The sequence below is a fragment of the Ursus maritimus genome, unplaced genomic scaffold, assembly GCF_017311325.1.
Source record: "Ursus maritimus isolate PB19 unplaced genomic scaffold, ASM1731132v1 scaffold_20, whole genome shotgun sequence".
NCBI classification, from domain to species: domain Eukaryota; kingdom Metazoa; phylum Chordata; class Mammalia; order Carnivora; family Ursidae; genus Ursus; species Ursus maritimus.
In genome coordinates, this window is record NW_024424453.1 from 17,336,522 (window position 1) to 17,359,134 (window position 22,613).

The 22,613-nt window shown below is 33.9% G+C and overlaps 1 long non-coding RNA gene across 3 annotated transcripts in view; it reads right to left on the minus strand.

Moving 5' to 3' along the window:
* LOC121104268 overlaps positions 1 to 22,613 on the minus strand; it is an 89,378-nt gene that overhangs the window by 49,898 nt on the left and 16,867 nt on the right. Inside the window, exons 3-5 of one of the 3 annotated variants that reach the window (XR_005836547.1) lie at positions 22,352 to 22,547; positions 20,233 to 20,357; positions 16,434 to 16,690 (exon numbers count right to left, since the gene is read on the minus strand). This is a non-coding gene — a long non-coding RNA (uncharacterized LOC121104268). Of the gene's footprint in view, positions 1 to 16,433; positions 16,691 to 20,232; positions 20,358 to 22,351; positions 22,548 to 22,613 lie in introns of those variants that run through there. The other 2 variants (XR_005836548.1, XR_005836546.1) reach the window with 2 other exon arrangements.

Genomic DNA, 22,613 nt, shown 5'->3' on the forward strand with positions numbered 1-22,613 from the left:
AAGAAAAAAGAAATTATAAATACATCTTATAAGAAATTATAACAATTAAAAAATAAGGTACTAAAGGTGATTGGCTACTAGAAAGTGAGAGCTCTTAACTCTGGTTGAATAAGGGTGATGAATCATAGGTAATTTAAAAGAAGACAATAAACCATGGTAAAGCATGGTATATCCAACCGATAGCAAAAGCTTCTGTATAACTAACTGGAACATAGAACCTAGGCATAAAGGAGGATAAGAGGGAAAGTGGAGAGGGAGCATTTTACAAATGACCTTGCTTTTCATACCACTGAGTTTAAACATTAGCATTTGTTTGAAGACTTAGGGTCTTCCAGGCCAGACTATAGTGTTTGCCAAAACAAACTCTCCCTGCTCATTTACTATTTCTGACACTCATATACTTGTTCATCAAATTCTACCTCTTCCTATCTCAGTAGTCTATTCCCTCTTCTATGCTCCCAGACTAATTCTTTTAGTTTAGGACTTGCTCATTTTTTACCTGGATTTTATAATTATTTGGGAGGGAAAATATTGCAGGAAAACTTGAGAACTACTGTTCTTTATGTATCTAAATTCTCTTCTTTAGTTACTAAAGAACAAAGATTTCTTGTCCGAAAGGCAATTCCTCTATTTCTTCTTTGTTCTATCCTCTTTTCCTTTTTAAAGTAAACATATACTTCTGACAACCTGTCTCTTGAGTGTACTAAAAATTCTTCCTCTCATATGGACACTACTCATCTGCATTTATTGCTTGAGATCCCAAGTTTGAAAATTACTCATTAAACTCCTCATATTATTCCAGGCCCAACTCAAAACATCCCTATCAAAAAACTTTAAAAGTCTCCCTACATTTATTGCCTCAGTGTCCTCAGCATTGACTTCTCAATGCTGTCAAGTTTTGCTTCTACTCCTACAAATCTACTGAAACAATCTTAGCTAAGACTGTCATTTTATATCCAATGGACATAGTTCATTATTTATCTTGTTTGAACTCTCATCATCATTATACACAATTAACTTCTCTTTTCTACTTGAAACACTCTCTGTTCTTACTTTTTGTGTCTCTATATACTCCTAGTTTTCTCTACATCTCTATGGTGGCTTTTTCTGTCTCCTTACATCATCTTTCTCTACCATGTCTTTAATGATTCTTTAAATGATGGAATTCCTCAATTTTCTCTTTGCTCTTTCTCTTTATCATCATTCCCTGAGCAATTTTAACCATGTCCATGAATTCAAATACGATCTATACTGCAGTTAAAGTGTTATCTTCAATATACATCTCACCCCTGTGTTTCAGACACATGTATTCACTTTCGTCCTTGACATCTCATGAAAGCTTCACATGCACTTTGTACACTACATGTCCAAAAATGTACTCACAATATTATTCTTCAAATCTTGTCATCTTATTTTCTTACTTCGGTAACTGGCACCATCATTCATCCAGTTATTTAAGCCAGCAACCTAATTCCAAGCAAGGGATTCTTTTGTTTTGTCAATTTCTTATGTGCAGACCACTTTAAGAGAACTCTAAACACTGCCTGAACTCTGCAGAGATTATATCTACTAAAGTTAGTGTTCGCTCATGCCTATTATGTCCTCATGCATAAGAGTGGCACATTATTACACTCTATACCCAAAAAGTACCTTGCTTAAAAAAAGGCATCAGATTTGTAGTCAATAAAAATTATCAAGTGGCTAGTTAATGTAATATTAGTGTGGAAATCCCTTTGAGTGGTCAGAATGGTCCATGCAATACCCCAGTGGCATCAACTGCACCTAAACCCCTTGCTTTAGCTATTATTTGCTCTAAGAAGCAGATTCTGTTAGTTAGACCGTCATCATAGGCATTATGAATTTCCACAGGGATGAAAATGAGTGGATACTTTTTATATGCCAAACTGTATCATTTACTATTTCCTGAATAGTTATTTGATAGAGCCAGTCTTCCCCCAAATTTCATTCCTGCACATTTATTAATGATTTTCATTCTATAAATTCAAAATTTTGTAATGAAGCATGAGCCAAAGAGAAAAAGGAGGAGCTATTTTGTGACCAACATAGGCCAGATAAAGATTTTTATAGAGAGAAAGATATTCTGGTCTCTTATTAAGAAAAAAAAAATGAAGGTAGCATAAGGGTTAGACTGTCATTCATGTGGAAGCTGTTATTATAAATGTTGATTGTGAGGACACTAATTTAAAATCTGAGAATGTTACCATAAATATATCCACCTGAATTTTCTTAATTAAGCAAAAATTATACAAAACAGGAAATGTAAGCTATATTTGATTCTGGTTTCATACATATATTTTCCTAGTTAATAGTCTCAAATACATAGGAAAAAATGAGTTGGTTATTAATATTTTTAACATAGTTCTATAAACCTAGGCTTACACTAATAGATCATCCTCTGCATGAAGTCTAAATCTCTTAGCTGCATAAGATTGGGGAATGCATTGCTGAGTTTAATTAAATGGTTAATGTGAATTTATATTGTTTCAGAACTATTTTTTCACAACACATTAAAAAAAACCCAGAAGACATGCCAGCCTATTTTGATGACTTTGTATTCTAATTCTCATCAGCATTAAATTAGAAGTATAAGTATAATCTCTACTCAGCCCAACCTAGAGGGTTTGGGTTTCTTTTGTTCTCTTCAGTGAAGCTGTGTTTACATTATTGATTGTTGTGTATATCCATTGTGGAATACTAGAAATCTTTCAGGTCTGACATTTGTGCTCTATCCCAGTACACAGTGGTTTCAGCTCTTTAACTGCAAGCATTTATGTTTAAAAAGTTACCAACTAATAGTAGATTTTCTTTCTGAACTAGTTATGTTCAACCAATTCTATCAATCTACCCTATCATACAGATGAATAAATATGGATTTTACTAATTTTGTGTTAGAACAGCCAATATATTCTGGGTGCTACATATTTCCTTATTATAATATATATTATAATAATTATAAAAGCAAGCTCTTATAGGTATTTGTTTTATCCAAAATTTGTGCATTTGACTTTATGAATTATTTTGTTTGGAGAAAAATGGTAAGTTTTGGCCCTTGAGTATCAAAGGCTCATGGTGGAGTGGGGAAGTGGTGGTTAATTTTTACCAACAAAAATGTAACTAATTCACATTAGCATCTCCAATATGTCAAGAACTACAATAGTCAGTTATGTGCTTGTAGTAATGTGCTTGTAATTAAATATTGCTTGTAACTAAATATTATTATATGTAAATTATCTTTATTTTTTTTTCTAAGATTTTATTTTTAAGTAATCTCTCAGCCAAATGTGGGGCTCAATCTCACAACACCAAGATCAAGAGTCACATCTCTACCAACTGAGCCAGCCAGGAGTCGCTATAAATTTACTTTAAATCAATTTTTTGTAAGTTAAATCCTGAAGGTACAGTAGGGAAAAAAGATATTTGTATGAGTGTTGAAAAGCTTGGGTCTGCAGATCTTTAAAAAACTGAAATTTCCTGGCTGTAGCTCATAAAATATATGCTTTTCATCAGTGGAAAAGCAATTAAAAGTACCAAGTCAGTTCTCTGTCTGATTGTTCATATCAGAAAAATTTAAGTGAGTTTTCTGAGATCATATTGATTGTTAATTCATATCTGCATTCATTTATTTGACAAATATTTACTGAGCATATATCATGTATTAGGAATTATTCTACATACTAGGGGTATAACAGTCAACAAGACAGTCTTGTTTCCTATTCTCTCAGTTTATATTCCATAAAGAAAGGCTAAAAATTAAATAAATTTCAAAGACTAATTTCAAGACATTAGTTAGAACATGACCAATATTTATTTACTCATACCTGAAGAAGATTAATCATATAAAGATTATCTCTCTAAACAAACAAACAAAAAAACAATGTTTATAAAAGCTAAATCTACAGATACTCTATACACTATATTCCATAGTCTTTTTCTTTCTTGGATATGCTGATTGACTGAAAACTATTGGGAAGAACACTTTGTCTTTAAAGAAGCTGAATTATCAGACAAGGCACTTATAGTTATTGATGAGTTTTCCAATAAACCTTGCAGTTTTGCCTCTGAGATGGAAGAAATACCTCTTTTCAGTCTGATGGTTGCTATAACCCTCCCAACATGCTTCTGTTTTATTCAGCCCAGATTTGTACCATTTCCCACAATAGAATTATTTTGTAACTATTTTCTTCAACCTCAACTCCAAGAAGAACTGTGATATGAGATTTTGTTTTCATTTTGAAGTAATATCAACTGGATGTTTGTCAGGGATAATGGCTGTGTAATAACATCAAAGCATCTAGGTATTAAACAGTAGAAGAAAGCAAGAATTGTGAGGATAATTACACACATCTGAAGAAACATTGGACTATTTCATATTCACCCAAATGTAGGCCAAAAGGGACCAGGTTAGTCAATTAAACTGTTTTATTACAAAAGAAAGATTATATCAAGAGGTGGGAGAAAAATATATGAACAAGAAAAGTTAGAGTATTCTGAACAGGGATCTTGATCTGAAGGTCTTGGGAAAAAGCTAAGTAGCTGTTTGGCACTGATGTCATCTTGTTTATCAATAGGTTCTTGGGTAGCTGTCTACACCCAAAGGTTGTCTGGTTCTGTAGGCCTTATAATGAATTTCAGAATTAAATTTCTAGTGGGAATGTATTGTGATGTAGTAAAATAATCTAAAGGGAAAAAAATAGCAAAGCGTTTGTAATTTCAAGGCACTGGTGTGATAAATTGGAAATTTAGCACAAGACGGATTTTCTCTTTGAGTCATTTACTGACTTCTGGTCATGGGCAAGAGCCTGGGAAGTCACAACAAAACCCTACAACCTTGTATGCTGGAAAATAAAGACATTTCAGGATGCCTGAGTGGCTCAGTCAGTTGGGTGGCTGACTTGATTTTGGCTCAGGTCATGATCTCAGGGTTGTGAGATCAAGCCCCACGTTGAGCCCCACATCTGGCTCTATGCTCAGATGGAGTCTGCTTGAGATTCTTTCCCTCTGCCTTACTCCCACTCTCTCTCTCTCTCAAATAAATAAATAAATCTTTTTTTTAAATGAAGAAAATAAAGACATTTCAGGGAAGGAAGTGTAGGGATCAGTCTCCATTTAAATATATTTCCCAAATTCTGACACTACATAGCACTAGAAGATAGAGATCTGGTCTGTAAAACTATATAATAAACATGTATGACACAATAACACAAAAGATAGGAAGAGGAGAAAATGTGCTAAAAGGTTGTTAAATTCTAGCAATATCAGGAAATAGTAAAAATACTAATTTGTTTTATATGCTCATGAGAGAAGGACACATGCTGTAGCTTAGGATAGATTACAAAAAGAGTAGAAAGATGATATGTAACTGATAATTTAATGGAAGATAAAAATGAAATGATAATATATGTATATTTCATTAACTATGAAGAAGGCAAGCAAAAAAAGAAATTGAACATATAGGCCGAACAAAAAGTAATCAGACAGTAGATACAATTAAGCCCAACTATAAAACGAATTACATTAAATGTAAACACTCCAAGTAAAAGACAAAGGTTTTCAGATTAAGCTTTAAAAAAAAATCTACATGCTATTATAAGAGACACACTAAATATAATGAAACAAAAAAATTTAAAATTAAAGGGATGCCCCCCAAAACACAACAGAGCCAAATGTGTAGCTATTGTAATACATGCATACCTACAAATATAGTTATTATATATCAAAGTAAATTTAAAAGTCAGATATTGATCTTGTTTATTAGAGATAAAGAGGGACACTTCTTAATAATAACCTAACAAGTCAAACGAACAAGAAGATATGAATACACAAAATCCTTTTGCCCTCAAAAGTTGAACAACAGAATTGTGTTAAAAAGCAATAATAAAAGTAAAAGTAGAGGGAATATTCCTAACTCATTTGATGAGGCCATCATTATTACCCTAATAACAAAACCAGACAAAGACATTATAAGAAAACTATAGACCAATCTCTTGTGAACACAGATGCTAACATCCTCAACAAAATGTTAGCAAATTGAATCCAACAATGTATAAAAGAATTGTACACCATAACCAAGTGGAGTTTATCCCAAGTATTCAAAGATGTCTCAACATGTAAAAATCAATTATTATAATCCATTAAATCAACAAGCTAAAAAAAATCACATGATCATATCAATAGATGCAGGAACAGCATTTGACAAAATCCCAAAAGCCATTAATAATAAAAATTCTCAGTATACTAGGAATAGAGGGGAACTTCCCCAATTTGATAAAGAATATCTACAAAATCCTATAGCTAACATCCACACATTCTTAATGATGAGAAACTCAAAGCTTTTCTACTAAGATTAGGTACAAGGCAAGGGTGTCCCCTTTTACCACTTCTTTTCAACATCATACTGGAAGTTCTAGCTAATGTAATAAGACAACAAAAGGAAATAAAAGGTGTACAGATTGAGAAGGCCTTATAATATAAACATCATCATCTATGTAGAAAATCTGAAAGAACTGATCCTGAAACTAATCAGGGATTCTACCAAGGTTACAGAATACAAGGTTAACATACAAAAGCAAAGCACTTTCCTACATACCGGCAATGAGTAAGTAGAATTTAAAATGTAAAACAATACCATTTACATTAGCACCCCCAAAAATAAAACAGATGTAAGCCTTAAAAATATGTACAACATCTATATGAGGAAAACTACAAAAATTTGATGAACAAAATCTAAGATCTAAATAAATGGAGATGTTCTCCATGTTTATGGATAGGAAAACTCAATGTCATCAAGATGTCAGTTCTTCCTAACCTGTCTATATGTTCAGTGCAATCCCAATCAAAATCCAGCACTTTACTTTGTGGATATAGACAAAAAGTCTATATGTAAAAGCAAAGACCTAGAATAGCTAACACAATATTAAAGGAGAAGAACAAAGTTGGAGGACTGATGCTGCTCGACTTCAAGACTTACAGTAAAGCTACAGTAATCAAGGTAGTGTGGTGTTGGCAAAAAATACACAAATAGATGAATTAATTAGAATCAAGAGCCCAGAAACTGACCCACATTAATAGTCAAACTGCTCTTTGACAAAGGAGAAAAAACATTACAATTGAGCAAGAAAACTGTTTTCAACAAATGGCTCTAGAACAACTAGACACAAGGAAAAAAAAATGAATCTAGACACGACTTAACACCTTTCAAAATTAAGTCAAAATGGATCATAGACCTAATGTAAAACACAAAACTATAAAACTCCTAGAAAATAACACAGGAGAAAACCTAGATGACCTTGGGGATAGTGATGGCTTTTAAGATATAATGCCAAAAACAAAGTGCATGAAAGAGATACTTGATAAATTGGACTTCATTAAAACCTAAAACTTCTGGAGGTGCCTGGGTGGGGCAGTCAGTTAAGCGTGGAAATGTTGGTTTTGGCTCAGGCGGTGATCTCAGAGTCATGAGATCGAACCCTGCTTCAGGCTCCATGCTCAGCGTGGAGTCCGCTTCAGATTCTCTCTCTCTCTCTCTCAAATAAATCAATAAATTTTTAAAAAACAAACAAAACAAAAAAAACTAAAAACTTCCACTCCGTGAAAGACAATGTGAAGAGAATAAGACAAGCCACAGACTGGGAAAAAATATTTGCCAAAAACATATCTGATAAAGCACTGCTATCCAAAATATACAAAGAACTCTTAAAACTCAATAATAAGAACACACACAATCCAATTTTTAAAATCTCACCAAAGAAGATATACAGATAGCAAATAAGTATATGAAAAGATGTTCTATATCATATGTCATTAGGGAAATGCAAATTAAAACAATGAGATAACACTATATACCCATAGAATGGCCAAAATCTAGAACACTGACAGCACCAAATGCCTGTGAGATTAGGGGGCAACAAGAATCCTATTCATCATTGGTGGGAATGCAAAATAGTACAGCCACCTTGGAAGATGGTTTGGCAGTTTTCTTATAAAACTAAATATACTCTTAGCATACAATCCAGCAATCATACTTCTTGATATTTACCCAAAGGAGTTGAAAATGTAGGTCCTTACAAAAATCTGTACATGAATGTTTATCACGGCTTTATTCATAATTGCCAAAACTTGGAAGCAACCAAGATGTCCTTCAGTAGGCAATGGATAAATAAAGTGTGGTACATCCAGACAATGGAATATTATTAAGGGGTAAAAAGAAATGAAAAATCAATTCATGATAAGACATGGAAGAATCCAAAATGCATATCACTAAATGAAAGGAAATAACATGAGAAGGTTACATACTGTATGATTTCAACTATATGATATTCTGGAAAAGGCAAATCTATGAAAACAGTAAAAAGATCAGTGGTTTCCAGGAATTGGGGGAGGGAAGGGATAAATAGGTGGTGCACAGCGGATTACTTTAGGGCAGTGACAATACTCTGCATGATACTTTAGTGATGGGAACATGTCATTATACATTTGTTCAGACTCAGAATTTATAGCACTAAGAGTGAACAGTAATGTAAACTATGAACTTTGAGTAATTATGATGTGTCAACGTAGGTACATCAATTGTAACAAATGTTCCACTCTGGTGGGGAACACTGATAATAGGAGAGGCTGTGCATGTGTGGGAATTGGGGGTATATAGGAGATCATTGTACATTCCCTCAATTTTACTGTGAATCTAAAACTTCTCTTAAAAAAGTCTTACATAAAAAAGAATGAAGGATATTCTCAATACATATAGCCAAGAAGTCATATCTGGAATATATAGAAAGAACTCATACAAATCAACAGGAAAGACAACTGAATTAAAAATTCCCGAAATAGTAGGGGAATGGACAATTGTTAAAAGGCCAATGAAATATCTTTGCATATCTACTAGAATACCTTATATTTCAAAGACAGAATGCACCAAGTCTTGTTAAAGATGTAAATTAAAATGGAAGTTTCATACATTGCTGATGAGAGTGGAAATTGGTTAAACTACTTAAGAAAACCATTTAACATTATCTATGAGAGCTAAACATATACCTTTTATGACCCAGCAAGTCTACTCCTAGATATATTAACAAATAATACCATATCAGGGGTGTCCAGGGAAATATCAGTCAGGTCAGGATGGGAAACACTTGAATTTTGAACAGCTTTGTTAAATGGTCAAAAAATTAACTTTCGTTAGAAAAAGAAAGTAATGTATCTCTTAATTTTTATTACTTACATAGGAAGCAGACAATAAAAGAATTCCATAGGTAGAAACCCAGATGACTGAGAATTTTTCACTACCATCTAGGTGCTCCTTTGGATCTCCTGCAGCACTTATAGAGGTCATACTTCCCACAGGCTGCTTCCAGCTTGTCTGAGCACAGCAGGGTTATTGGTGCTGGTCCATTACTACTGGATGCATGACTCTTCTAACTGATGACTTTGGCCTCCAGCATGATAAAGCGTTCCTGGAATTGCACTGCTGTCTGAGCATCCTCCAACCAAACCTCATTTCTTTCCTTCTATCTTCATAGGTGTCAGCAAATACAGACAACAGAAAGTTGTCTCATACAAGACTAGATTCCCTTAATGACAGTAACCTGATGGTCAGAGGACACACATTAAATTTCCCAAGGTTACTGCTTCTAACAGAAGGTGTAAAATGGCTGTGCCAAAAACAATTAGTCAGACTTGCTCAAGACCCATATTCTGTGCATAAGATCCAAAAAGTTTGGTACTGTACATGAGACTCATCAGAAGATTGCCAAAGTGTGTGGTTTGGTCAGCCCTAGAGAACAGACTTAGGGATGCAAGTTTTGATAGGACTTCTCCAAAAAGGTGTCAAAGAATAACTCGGAAACATTTAGCTAGAGTTGACACTTATATCTGAGGAAGATCAATCAAAACACAGGAGATAGTAATTGATTATATCATTGGAAATACAAAGTAGAAGTGAAGATCATGAAATATTTGGAGATAGCAGTACCAGGTGTCCCACTAGACTGTTGTTTGTACAGGGAAAGAAAGAGGGAAATGAACATTGACTTGGGATTTTGCATGAACTACTGATGGATGTGGTTCCATCAACAGCTATCAGGAAGGAAGATTAGGTGAGAAATCTGAATTCAAAGTTATAGATCTTCTCTCTTAACAAATGAAAAGACAGCATCTATAAAAGAAAAACAACAGTGTATAGAATAGTCTTAATTAGTTTTGTTTGCTTTTCACACCCTTGGACAGTTGATTGACTGAAGTATCAGGAAGTCTGTGTGTCCTTAAACAGGATAAAAGAATTGTCATGGAAGGCCATTTTGGTTCTTCATGAGCTTATGGGCTACCTGAGAAATTCTGTGATTTATGAAATAGCTCCCTGTGTCTTTTGTGGAGGCCTACACCTTCCTTAGGCCATGTCTTCCACCATATCCCTCAGTGTATTTCTCACAAATAAATTAACAGATTAATTCCAGCTTTTACTAAATTCCACTAAAAAAAATAAACAAGTACTATGGGATAGATAGGGATGTTTATACGTAGGGGGAATATATTTTAAGTGGATATTCATCGACATCATCTCTACGGAAAGGAGGTGATCGTTGAGTTGAATCTTCAATGATGAGATGAATCAGTCATGCAAAGATTAGAAAGAGACTCACCAGGCCAAGCAATCTTATATTAGAATTCATTTATCTTTTTCTAGAAACAACAATAGTAACAACAACAAAAAAGATACTTGGCCTATCTATAAGACGGGAGAGGATAAATGAGCTTAGAAAAGTAGGACACAGTAAAAGGTTTTCATTTTTTAAGTGCAATTGGAAGCCACTGGAAGGTGTTATGTAGTACATTTATATTATTTGCTTCATGTTTTTAAAAGGTTACTCTGACTGCTCTGTAAATAATGAATTGGGGGTAGAAAAGAGTGGAAGCCAGAAGCACGGGATAGTAATTGATTATATCATTGGAAATATAAAGTAAGGTGAAGATCATGAAATATTTGGAGACAGCAGTACCAGGTGTCCTGCTATACTGTTGTTTGTACAGGGAAAGAAAGAGAAATGAACATTGACTTGGAATTTTGCATGAATTACTAGTGGATGTGGTTCCTTCAGCAGCTATCAGGAAGGGAGATTAGGTGAAAAATCTGAATCCAAAGTTCTTCTGTGGACCTGCTAGGTTTAGGCTGCCCATCTGACATCTCAGTGAAAGATGTCAAATGGACTGTTGTATATATAAGTCTGGAGGTCAGGAGTTATATCATGCTGGGAATACATATTTGGAATGATCAGAGTATGGATAATCTTTAAAGTCACAGAACTTTATGAGATTTCCTTAAGAAAATGGATTTTTTTTTAAGAGGACTGCCCAGGATGGAATATTAGGGTACTTCAATATTTATTTAGAGACTGAATAGAGGAGGACAACTTAAAAAAGAAAGACATTAAAGGAAGGAAGTATGTCAAAGATTATGAAAGGTCAAATAACATGAGGACAGAAGGAAATAACCATTGGATTTAGCGATCTGGTAGTTATTGGTTGTCTTAACAAAAGCAGGTTCAGTGAAGAGGTGGGGTTGGAAGGGCATATGTTCCATTATAATATGAGAGAACACAGAATGTTGGTTACATGCAGGTTGTTGGAAAAATATTTTGATGGAAGTTTGTTTCATCAAGTTGTTCCTATAAGATTTCCTAAATCTTATCAGGTTTTCTAAATGAAATGTGGCATAAAGCATTGGGAAGAAGTAGAAGATGCATGTTCTGTACTAAGGAAGAGAGAGGAAGTTTACTTAGTTTTCAAATATCACAAATTTCAAGACTGGGCTGTAAGTCCATGAAACTCTAATAAAATAAAAAAGATGAGGGGCGCCTGGGTGGCTCAGTTGGTTAAGTGTCTGCCTTCAGCTCAGGTCATGATCTCAGGGTCTTGGGATCAAGCCCCATATCAGGCTCCCTGTTCAGGGGAAGTCTGCCTCTCCCTCTCTCTCTGCCTCTCCCCCAGCTTGTGCACTTGGTTGTGCTCTCTCTCTCTCACTCACTCTCTCTCAAATAAATAAATAAAATTTTTTAAAAGAATCAAAAACACTAATCTTTCCTGGGAGTAATTCACACACATGGGACTAGAATTGGCTGAAATTTGTTACTCATTTTTCCCTCAAAAATAATATTTTGAGGTAATTTTAGGGGAGTAAGAATAGTACGTTGGATCCAAACAAGAAAATATTTGAGAATAATTGATTTAATAGATGTATTTGAAGTGATATAAAAATGCATTTGATTTGCAAATATTCTCAAAGTTTAAATATTGAGATCTGCGATAGACTCCTTAACTGTTATATCAATATATGATCAGATATTTTATACTATTGAAAGAAGCAGTATCTTTTTTTCTCTAGTTAAGTAAAAAATAAAAGATTGATGGTTGTTAAACACAAATATATACTCATACTCACGTACATAGAGATAATAAATGAAATCCAAAGTGGTAGGTGGGCACGAATCAGAAAAGATTCCTAATATCCCAAGAGGAGGATGTTATATGAGTATTCCTGTAACCAGTGTGACAACCATTTGTGACAACACAAAAAATTGGTCTTTCTTTTCCAGGTAATAAATATAACAGATAAATAATTGATTCTTCACTATATGCTTGGTTCTTGTATATATTATTACTAAATATTATTATAAGACTGAAGTAAACTATCATCAATCTCCATGTTATAGAGGAGGCAACCTTTTTTTTTTTATTATGTTCAGTTGGCCACTGTATAGTACATCATTAGTTTTGCATGTAGTGTTCAATGATTCATTAGTTACATATAACACCCAGTGCTCATCACAACATGTGCCCTCCTTAATACTCATCACTCTGTTACCCCCTCCCCCCCAAAACCCCCAGTCTATTTCCTGGGGTCCATAGTCTCTCACGGTTCGTGTCCTTCTCTGATTTCTCCCCCTTCAGATTGCAACTTTGATTCAAGGAGATAAATGACAAATCTAAATTCACACAAGTATTAAAAGGTAGAGCTTGGATCCAAACTCAGGTCTTCTTAGTACAACATTGTGCTTTTTCCACTATGCTACATTATCTCCAAAAAAATATGTGATGTAATTTGAGTGTTCCAGTGGTGACTCTGTGTACAAAACTGTTTCACAAAAGGGTACCTATGCATGTTTCTGACCAAGAGCAGAGATAAAGCATGTCCTAGAATATTCTGATAACTTCCAGGAACGATCCAACATGAATAACAATTTAGGTAGTACCTAAATTCTGATTTTTTCCTACTGTATGAAATTTCCACTGAGCAAGATAATATGACTTATTACATAGAAATCATAAAGTGTATATTCCCAAACTTTCAAAACTACTCCCTACACACACACACACACACACACACACACACACACACACACACACAGACTCCTTGGTACCTACCAAAGGTTGGGAATAGCCAATCTATGGCAATCTAGGGCACCTATCAAGGCCACAAGAAAAGGCATGGTTGACCATTGACAACCCACACATCCGCTGATTTGACATTTTCCACTGAGTCTCATTCTTTGTCTTTAAAGTCTGACAATGTTTAATCTCATCCTTAAAGGGAAAGTAATTTCTAAGCAATGATTTCAAGAAGCGATAAAATCTTACCATGTGGCTAAAATGCTTTAAACACTGAGAGGGTTTCATTATATTTCATTTCATATGCATTTCATTTCTAAACTTTGTACAGCAATTCACTTCACCATGTTGATTATTTCACCTAAATGGTGAGTAACAAAAATTAATAATTAGATTCTCTCTGGAACCACAAAATCTTGGATGAGAATGGATGTGCTTGAAAACACTAATGACTAAAAGTTTTGTTTATTATTTTGAGCTACAGTTGTATTTTAACAGTCCCAAATGACATAGCCTGACTGGCCAGATTTTCATGAAATCTGTTACTGTTTTTAAAATTATGTTGTCTTCAGATTGATTGTTGCTTGAAATGCATTGACTCAGGTGTTGTAGATGACAATATGTCTATATTTAATAGGTAGTAAATTCTAATTACTTGAGATAGAGGCAATGTCTAACCAGAGACAGAGAAAGTGAGTGAAAAGGAGACAATGTCAATTAATGTCAATCTGCTTCTTATCAAGTTAGGAAACTCATTGCAGACTCAACATTTCACAGTATAGACCATAGCTACCTATAAAGGAAGTGAGAGCTGAAAGGGCTAAAAATCTGAGTGTTGTAATTGAATCTATTATCTACCTATGCTCTCCAGTTATTATGACAGACAGGAGAGCCTTTGTAACTTTATTACCTATGTCTCTTTATTTTTAAACATAAATAAAATTTCCATCTGTATGCTACTTTAATTACTTGCAATCTCAGAGTTGCTTTTATATGTATCAAGATACTCCTTGAAAATATACCAATAAACACAATTTCCTCTGCATTCATTACATATGTCACAAAATCCAGGCAACTAAAGAAAAACTCACTGTGTGTTCTTATGTGAGAAACAATATTATATAAATATCTGTAGCTTCATTGTAATTAATACCATTCAGTAGCAATCCACCCACTCAAGACAGCTGGTGAATCAAGAATGGTAATAGAGTAACTCAGTGATAGTCTGAATTTTTGTTATAGTCAAAGCTAAAGAGGACCCATGCTTGGTAGTGTACTACTTTATTAAAATTTTAGATTATAAACACTTGGTGAGTCTGAAAAAAAAAAGAACTATTTAAAACTAGTTGCTTGTTCTAATATCTAATGTCAATTTACATAATAAATAAGCACATATTTGACAGGCTGCTAAATATTACTCTTGGAATCTATTAGGAAGAAATACAGATTTCTGAAATTTAATTCCCTAAGCTTAATGAACCTAGTAAATTTGATTTGGTGTCTTCTCAAGTTAATATGTTAAGCCTAAATTGACTAATTTTTTATAGAAACAAATTTTTTCACATTTAAATTAATCTTGAAGAAAATATGTTATTTATAGTCTTCATATAGGAGGGTCCTTATTTGATTTCATTCCTTTGCTGATTTAAAAAGAGACAAAAGTAGTTAGCTCAATATGTAATGTTTGTATAGCAAATGCTAACTTTTTGCAAAGGTTTCTTAAGATTTCACATTCAATTCATTATGTACAACTGAGTGCCCACTGAGTACAAGCCCCTGTCCTAGGTTTTGCAAAATATGCAGCCATAGTTAATATATAAAACTTTCTCCAGAAACTTCAAGCCAATGAAGATAGCTTCTATTCATTTGTACATATTTCTTCAATATCATTTCTTATTATTTCATGGTTCCTATATATGACGTCACATTTGCCTAACTTTCATATCTATTTCAGGATAGAGACTGTATACAAACCACATTTACAGAAAACTTAAATATAACACATGTTTATTTAAAAGAAAGAGCCTTACATTTAGAATCTTAAAATGTAGTAGCACAAAATCATAAAACCACAAAGCAGAGAATGTATAATCAAAGATCATAGTATAAATACTGGTGTTGGGGGGCACGGGCAACAAAATTATCAAAGTGAATGGGACTAGGATTAAGTATCCAAGATGGTAAATTTGCTGTGCTGGAAGTGCAGATGGGGTAGAAATAGATTAATTTGAGAGATGTTTAAGTGAAGAAATAAAAAATCTGTTGATGAATTGAATGTGTGAGAGGGTGACAAAAATTGTGTCAAGGATAACTCCTAGCTTTCCAGCTAATTCAACTAGTAATACTACTTACTGAAAGTGGGAATCCTAGAAAAAAGCCAAGATTTGGGAGAGGATCGTGGGCTGGGAGGTCATTGTTTGTGTTTTTGGTGTATTGGAGTTTGAAGCACCCAAGAATAGATGTCATGTAAAGTTTTGGATAAAGATTTATGGAGCTCAAAGGAGAAATCTGGACTAGAGATGTAATTAAAGACATTGATCAGCCTTCTCTAAAGTTCAACGGAAGAATGAACAAAGACCAGAAGGATGGAATGGGTATGTTGTAGTGTGGAAGGCAAATTCAGAGGTAAAAATATTACTGGACTGCACAGCTAGCAGCCTCAAGTATATTATTTCTCTTCATGACTTCAGCATCACATCAGGATTCGAATTTCCTCTCTATGATCTAAGAAACAGATTTTTTTTTTTTCACTTTCTCCTTGGTCTAGACCACAAGACAGTTAACTACTACTAAAATGCCAGAAAGAAATACAAGGAGAAAGACAACTTCTATTGAAGGTAGCTATATGTGAACATAAGCAGCAAAATTTTTTTACGATTTATTTATTTGAGAGAGAGAGAGAGACCGCACACAAGTGGGGGGAGGGGCACAGAGAGAATCTTCAAGCAGACTCCCCACTAAGCCTGACAGGGGGCTCCATCTCACAACCCTGAGATCATGACCTGAGCTGAAACCAAGAGTTGGAGGTTTAACCAACTGAGCCACCCAGGCACCCCACAGTGTATTTTTTCACTGCAGAATGATGTACATGGGACATTTAGCATGCTTAATGATAATGAGATCTTAGTTATGTAAAGTACAATGGCATCAAGATCTGATAATCTTATGCCTTTCTCCTGAAAATACCTACCTACCTGTCCCAGGAGTCTGGACCTTGGCATTTTCTTCCGTTATTGTTTAGAGAGGCTTACCCACTCCTGGTTCTTCGGGCTTTCAGTTTCAGTTCTCTATCCTAGAATAAAGTTTTTGTTCATAAACATTTCTCAAATAAGACTTTTTGCTAAGTCTTATTGTGTTTCCCTTTCCCCATAAATAAAATCACTGAATTCCCCTGATTATGAAAAAACACAACCACATTATAAAAAATCTGAAGCTAAAGATTTAAAGAAGTAAAAATCATTTGAACACCCACTACTTCAAGATAATCATTATTAACATTGTAATGACTGATTAATGCATCTTTTTAAGCACCATATATATCAGATCTCCTCCTCCCTCTCCCCCTCATTCTTATTCTCATTCTTACTCTGTTCCTTTACCCTCTCCTCTACCCTTCATTTTCCAAGACTATTAGAGTCTAGGTAACCAGTTTTAAAAACCTACTGTGTACCTTTTCATACTTTATGTGGTGTTATATAATGAAATCAAGTTACATAGGTACATAATAGAGATAGATAGATGATAGGCAATCAGTAGGTAGATGCATATATATATATATATATTTAAAATATACATTTTTGTCATTTATGCTCTAATAACAGGATCACATTTTTTCCACTGCTCAATTTTATATTTTTCTCATTTAATATGGAAATCACCTCTTTCTTTTAAATGCTCTGTAATACAGATTGTAGATACACCATGGTAAGAATATCATGCCATTATTATAGTAGCTTTTATTTAGTCATTCTCAACTGCCTTCATGAATAGTCACTTGTTTCTACTTTTTACCAGAAAAATGTTACAATAGACATGCTTGTAAAAAAATACTTTTATGGTGTACTTTAATTTGTTTGGTATACAGTCTCCAGAGTCATATTGCTTAGTACAAAGATCTGTTTATTTTTCAAGAGGGCTGTAACAATTCACATTTCCATCAGCAAGGTGTGAGAATACTACATCCCTGTGAGCAGCAGGTGTTATCTTGATTTAATTTTCCCAATATGAAGTGCATAAAGTGGTATGACTTTAGTACTATAATTTAGATTTTTTTTTTGCTACCTAGAGACGTAGAGAATCATTTCATGTTCCTATTTGATGTCTTCTAAATTTTTTCTAAAATTCTTATTTTATGTATTTACATTTGAGTCTGTCTAGATTTGTTTCTCATCCCAGATGGATAGTCAGTTGTGATTGCAATTTAGTGAATAAATCATCTGTATTACACCAAACTGAAATATCTGTTTTATCATATATAAAGGATCTATGTACACTGGTATTTATTTCTAGATCCAATATTTACAATGGTTATGTTATTTTACTATTTCATTGTATTTACTAAAACCTCTAAACAAGATCTGTGAAAGCAGTCATTTGTGTGTTGTTCCTGGTTTTAGTAGGAATAGGCTTAATGTTCTACTATTTAAAATGATGTTTCTTGGTGACTTTAGGGGTCTCTATGATATTTTGGTAGTTACCCTCTTTTGCCTATTAGAAGAGCAACTTTAATTTGGAATGGCCTCTGAGTTTATGAAATGATTTTTTAGCACATATAAATAGTGATCATATGGTTTTTCTTCATTGATTGAATGATATTACAGATTAGGTTGAAAGATTTCTTGATATTTAAAGATTTTTTTGATACTTCTACACATATGTTTATTTCTTTTTCAAGTTTTTATTTAAATTCCAGTTAGCATACAGTGTAATATTTGTTTCAGGTGTAGAATTCAGTGATTCATCACTTCCATACAACACCTGGTGCTTATCACAACAAATGCCCTCCTAATACCCATCACCTATTTAACCCACCCCACCACACTACCCACCTCCCTAGAGTAACCATCAGTTTGTTCTCTGTAGTTAAGAGTCTGTTTCTTGGTTTGTCTCTTTTCTTCCCCCTCCATGTTCATTTGTTTTATTTCTTAAATTCCATATATGAGTGAAATCATATGGTATTTGTCTTTCTCTGACTGACTTATTTCGCTGAGCATAATACTCTCTAGCTCCATGAAGAGCTTTTCTTTTCTACGGCTGACTAATATTTACAGATTTTTGCATTCCCTGATATAAATACTAATGTGTGCAATGTATATTTGTTTTGTCATGCTTAGTCTTGATTTCCCAGAAGTTTATTTAGAATTTTTGTGTCTACATTAATGAGATTGGTCTTTAGTTTTTCTGTTGGTTTGTTTTGTTTTGTTTTTACTAGGTACTCAAGCATCAGTATAAAGGTAATAATGGCTTTATTAAATGAGTTGGGGAGATTTTCATCATATCTGATAACATATGGTCTTGGTAATTTTAATTTTTTAAATTGAGAATCTTTAATTGCTTTACTAAACTTTTCATAGGTAATTTCTCTAACCAAGTTTTATTTTCTCCCTACATAAGTTTTGATAATTTGGATTTTCTTTTTTAACAACCGTTTCTTAATATTGAAATACCTTGCATTCCTGAAACAAATATATGTTTATATAACCTATGCTGTTTGTGTGTATAAGTTTTTGTAGATGTATTTATAAACAAGGGGAAACATGGTCTCATGGGTTTTGTTTGGTTGCCTGTTTTCATGGCTATTAGCCTTCTCTTCTAATTTTATTTAATTGTGCTTTTCCACTCGTTTGTATCTTTATTTGGGTGAACAAGTAGTTATTTTTTCAGTTACTTCAAATAACTAGTTTGAATTTATTTGTTCTACATTTTACTTGTTTTCAAATTTTAAAACTTTTGCTTTTACCTTTATTAATACCTTCCTTCTGCTTCATTTTGTATTTGTTTTTCTTTCTCTACATTTTTCATTTTGTGTTCAAACCATTTACTTTAATTTTTAAAATTTTTTATTAATGTAGTCTTTCTGATTTAACTCAAATTCTTATTTGTCATGGTTTCCTAAATTTCATTTTAAGAAATTCTTCAGTTTTGCTTTTTATATACCTTTAGAAAGAAAATTTGTTTAATATAGCACTTTAATATCCAGTTGGAGAACTCTTGTTTTGTATTTATTTATAGTTTATAGAAAAATTAGCTCACTAAAAGAAGCTGTTTTTTCCATCCACAAATATTTCAATATTAATGGCTAAACATTAGGACTATTTTTTTAAAAGATCTGTTAGAGAGAAAGAGAGCACGAGTGGGGGTAGGAGCAGAGGGAGAGGGAGAAGCAGACTCCTCACTGAGCAGGGAGCCCAAGGATGCGGGGATTGATCCCAGGACCCTGGGATCATGACCTGAGCAGAAGGCAGACGCTTAACCAACTGAGCCACCCAAGCGTCCCACATTAGGACCATTTTTAAATATATTACAGTATCTCTAAAAAATTAACTATAATTCATTAATATCATTAACTGTTCTAAATCTATCATTAGTAAATTGCAGCTAAAACAAGGAACTTTTCTTCATTAACTATTTAGTTACCCTAAGGTACACTTGGTACATGAAAGTAATGTATATGTGTGGCCCTTTCTCTTTACTTATCAGTTGACAGAATAATGAATTTTTCTCTAGTATTCTGAAAAGGAGGCCAATGAGATTTTTAAAAATCAGATCTTTAAAGTCAGAGGAGATTAACTTCTATAAAAAACAACTCGAAGATTTTAGCAGCTTGACACTTACTGCTTGATCATATCGCAGTCCAGTATTGTTGTCAGAGGGGATATGGTCTGCTCCACGCGGTCAGTCAGGACACAGATTTTCCTTTCATCTTGAGATACTTCCATCTTCAACAAAGTTTTCAGAGTCTGCAGGAAGGAAAATAGAAAGTGAATAGATAAGACTTGTCTGTTCTTAACTTTCTTAGCCCACAAATGGTATAGCATTTCTGCTGGATCGCCCACTAGTAATACTTCATTACGAGGCCACATCTATATGCAAAGGGAGAGAAAACACAGATTAGCTGAGTTCTGGGGTGGGACAGAGATGGATTGAGACGATATGTAACATAGTCTCTGTCACAAGAACTGTTAGGGTCAGAAACTGTAGAGTCTGAAAATGTACCCTACTTTTATGCTAACAGGTTATATATATATATATATATATATATATATATATATACACACACACATATATATATATATGTATATATATCTGTGTGTATATGTTTGTGGATATATTATAAATGTATGGCAAGCTAACATAGTTTATATACAGAAAACATTAAACCTATGGGCCAGAGAAAAAAACAGTTTATTATTGAAAGCAAAAGCAGCAGCCAGAGCAACATTCTGTGTCTTATTCCCAAGCTGCAATCCCCAAAGGACAATGTATTGGGGGCCAGAGGTTACTAGCACATGCAATGGGGAGCATTATAGAAGAGGAACCCTAAAATTAATAAAGTGATCATTCATTGGGCTGATAATAATTTTCCCAACTCCCTCTCCCCCAAGAGAAAGAAGAATCTTATCTAATGTTTTCTGGAGATGAGGAGGAGATGTCTCTACCTTTACTGCCCTGGACCATGTCTGGGAAGACAGGTATCTCTAAACTTTACTATCCTGGAACATCTTGTTCAACTACTCTTTTTTTTTTTTTAAAGATTTTATTTATTTATTTGACAGAGATAGAGACAGCCAGCGAGAGAGGGAACACAAGCAGGGGGAGTGGGAGAGGAAGAAGCAGGCTCATAGTAGAGGAGCCTGATATGGGGCTCGATCCCATAACACCGGGATCACCCCCTAAGCCAAAGGCAGACGCTTAACCGCTGTGCCACCCAGGCGCCCCTCTTGTTCAACTATTCTTAAACTAGCCATAAATGCTTTTGCTCAGAGGGCTCAAACAATGCAGAAATATGAAATATTCATTGATAATTGTCTTCTAACAAGAACCAAACAAAACTTTTTAAAAAATCAGACTTTTATAAAAATGACAAAGTTATTAACTGCCTTCCCAACACCTAGTTTGGCAGAAAACACAATCAAACATATTATATAAAAATATCTATATTATTATATTTTGGGTATTTGCTGTCACATTTTCTATTATACTAATCTAATTTACTCTGCTGATACATTGGAATGTCTCTTTTACATTATTCGATAGCCCCCTGGGTGATGGCACAGCAGCTATTCCTTTCCTTACAAATTCTGTTCTCACCGAACAGAGCTGTTTGGTCTTTTCCCTGTCCCCATCTCTGTGTTACAGTGTATCCACCCTTCTCCGAATGGAATGATTTTCTCCTTTCTCTTTAAATTCAAATCCAACCAGTTCTTTTAGACTCATTAATCATCATTTACTGCACAAAATCTTTTTCATCCCATCTAGGATTTAGATTAATGAGGTAATATATGTAAATGCCTAGCATAGAGCCTCACATTGTAGTTTATTTTTCTTCCTCTGAACACTCACAATATTGTCTAAGTGCCTACCACTTTTAATCATGTATTACAGATTGGCATCTGTATTAACTGTCCTACCAGACAATTGATTCTTCAGTGACATAAACCATCCTGTATATATATTGCTGAATCCTCTGCAGTGCTTAGCTTAGTGCCAGGATGAATTAATAATACAGTAGAAAGTTGGATAGGTTCAGTGACTAAATGAGTGACTGAATAAATGGATTTTAGTACTATTAATAGCAAATGCTTACATAGCACATAATATGTAAGAGATGTTGTTTTAAATTCTAGATATGCATTGCTACTTTAACCTTCAAAATAATCCTGTAATGTAGATTCTACTATTTAACTGAATTGCATATGAAGATACTGATGCCTAGAGAGGTTAAGTAACTTACCCTAGTTACTCAGCTGGTTAATGGCTGAACAGTCTTCAAATCCAAGCAGAGTTGATGCCCTTAACATCACATTATCTTGAATAAATGATTATGCTGAGCAAAGGACATATTAACTGACTGATAGCTCTTCTTCCATGATAGTGTATAAGGGCATCCTCTTAGTAAATACAGAAACAAAGGGCATAATCTTCTGTTACTTAAAAAGAAATGGAAAGGTATATAACATGAAATCTTTTGCAAATATCGGCTGCTGCTGGCATTC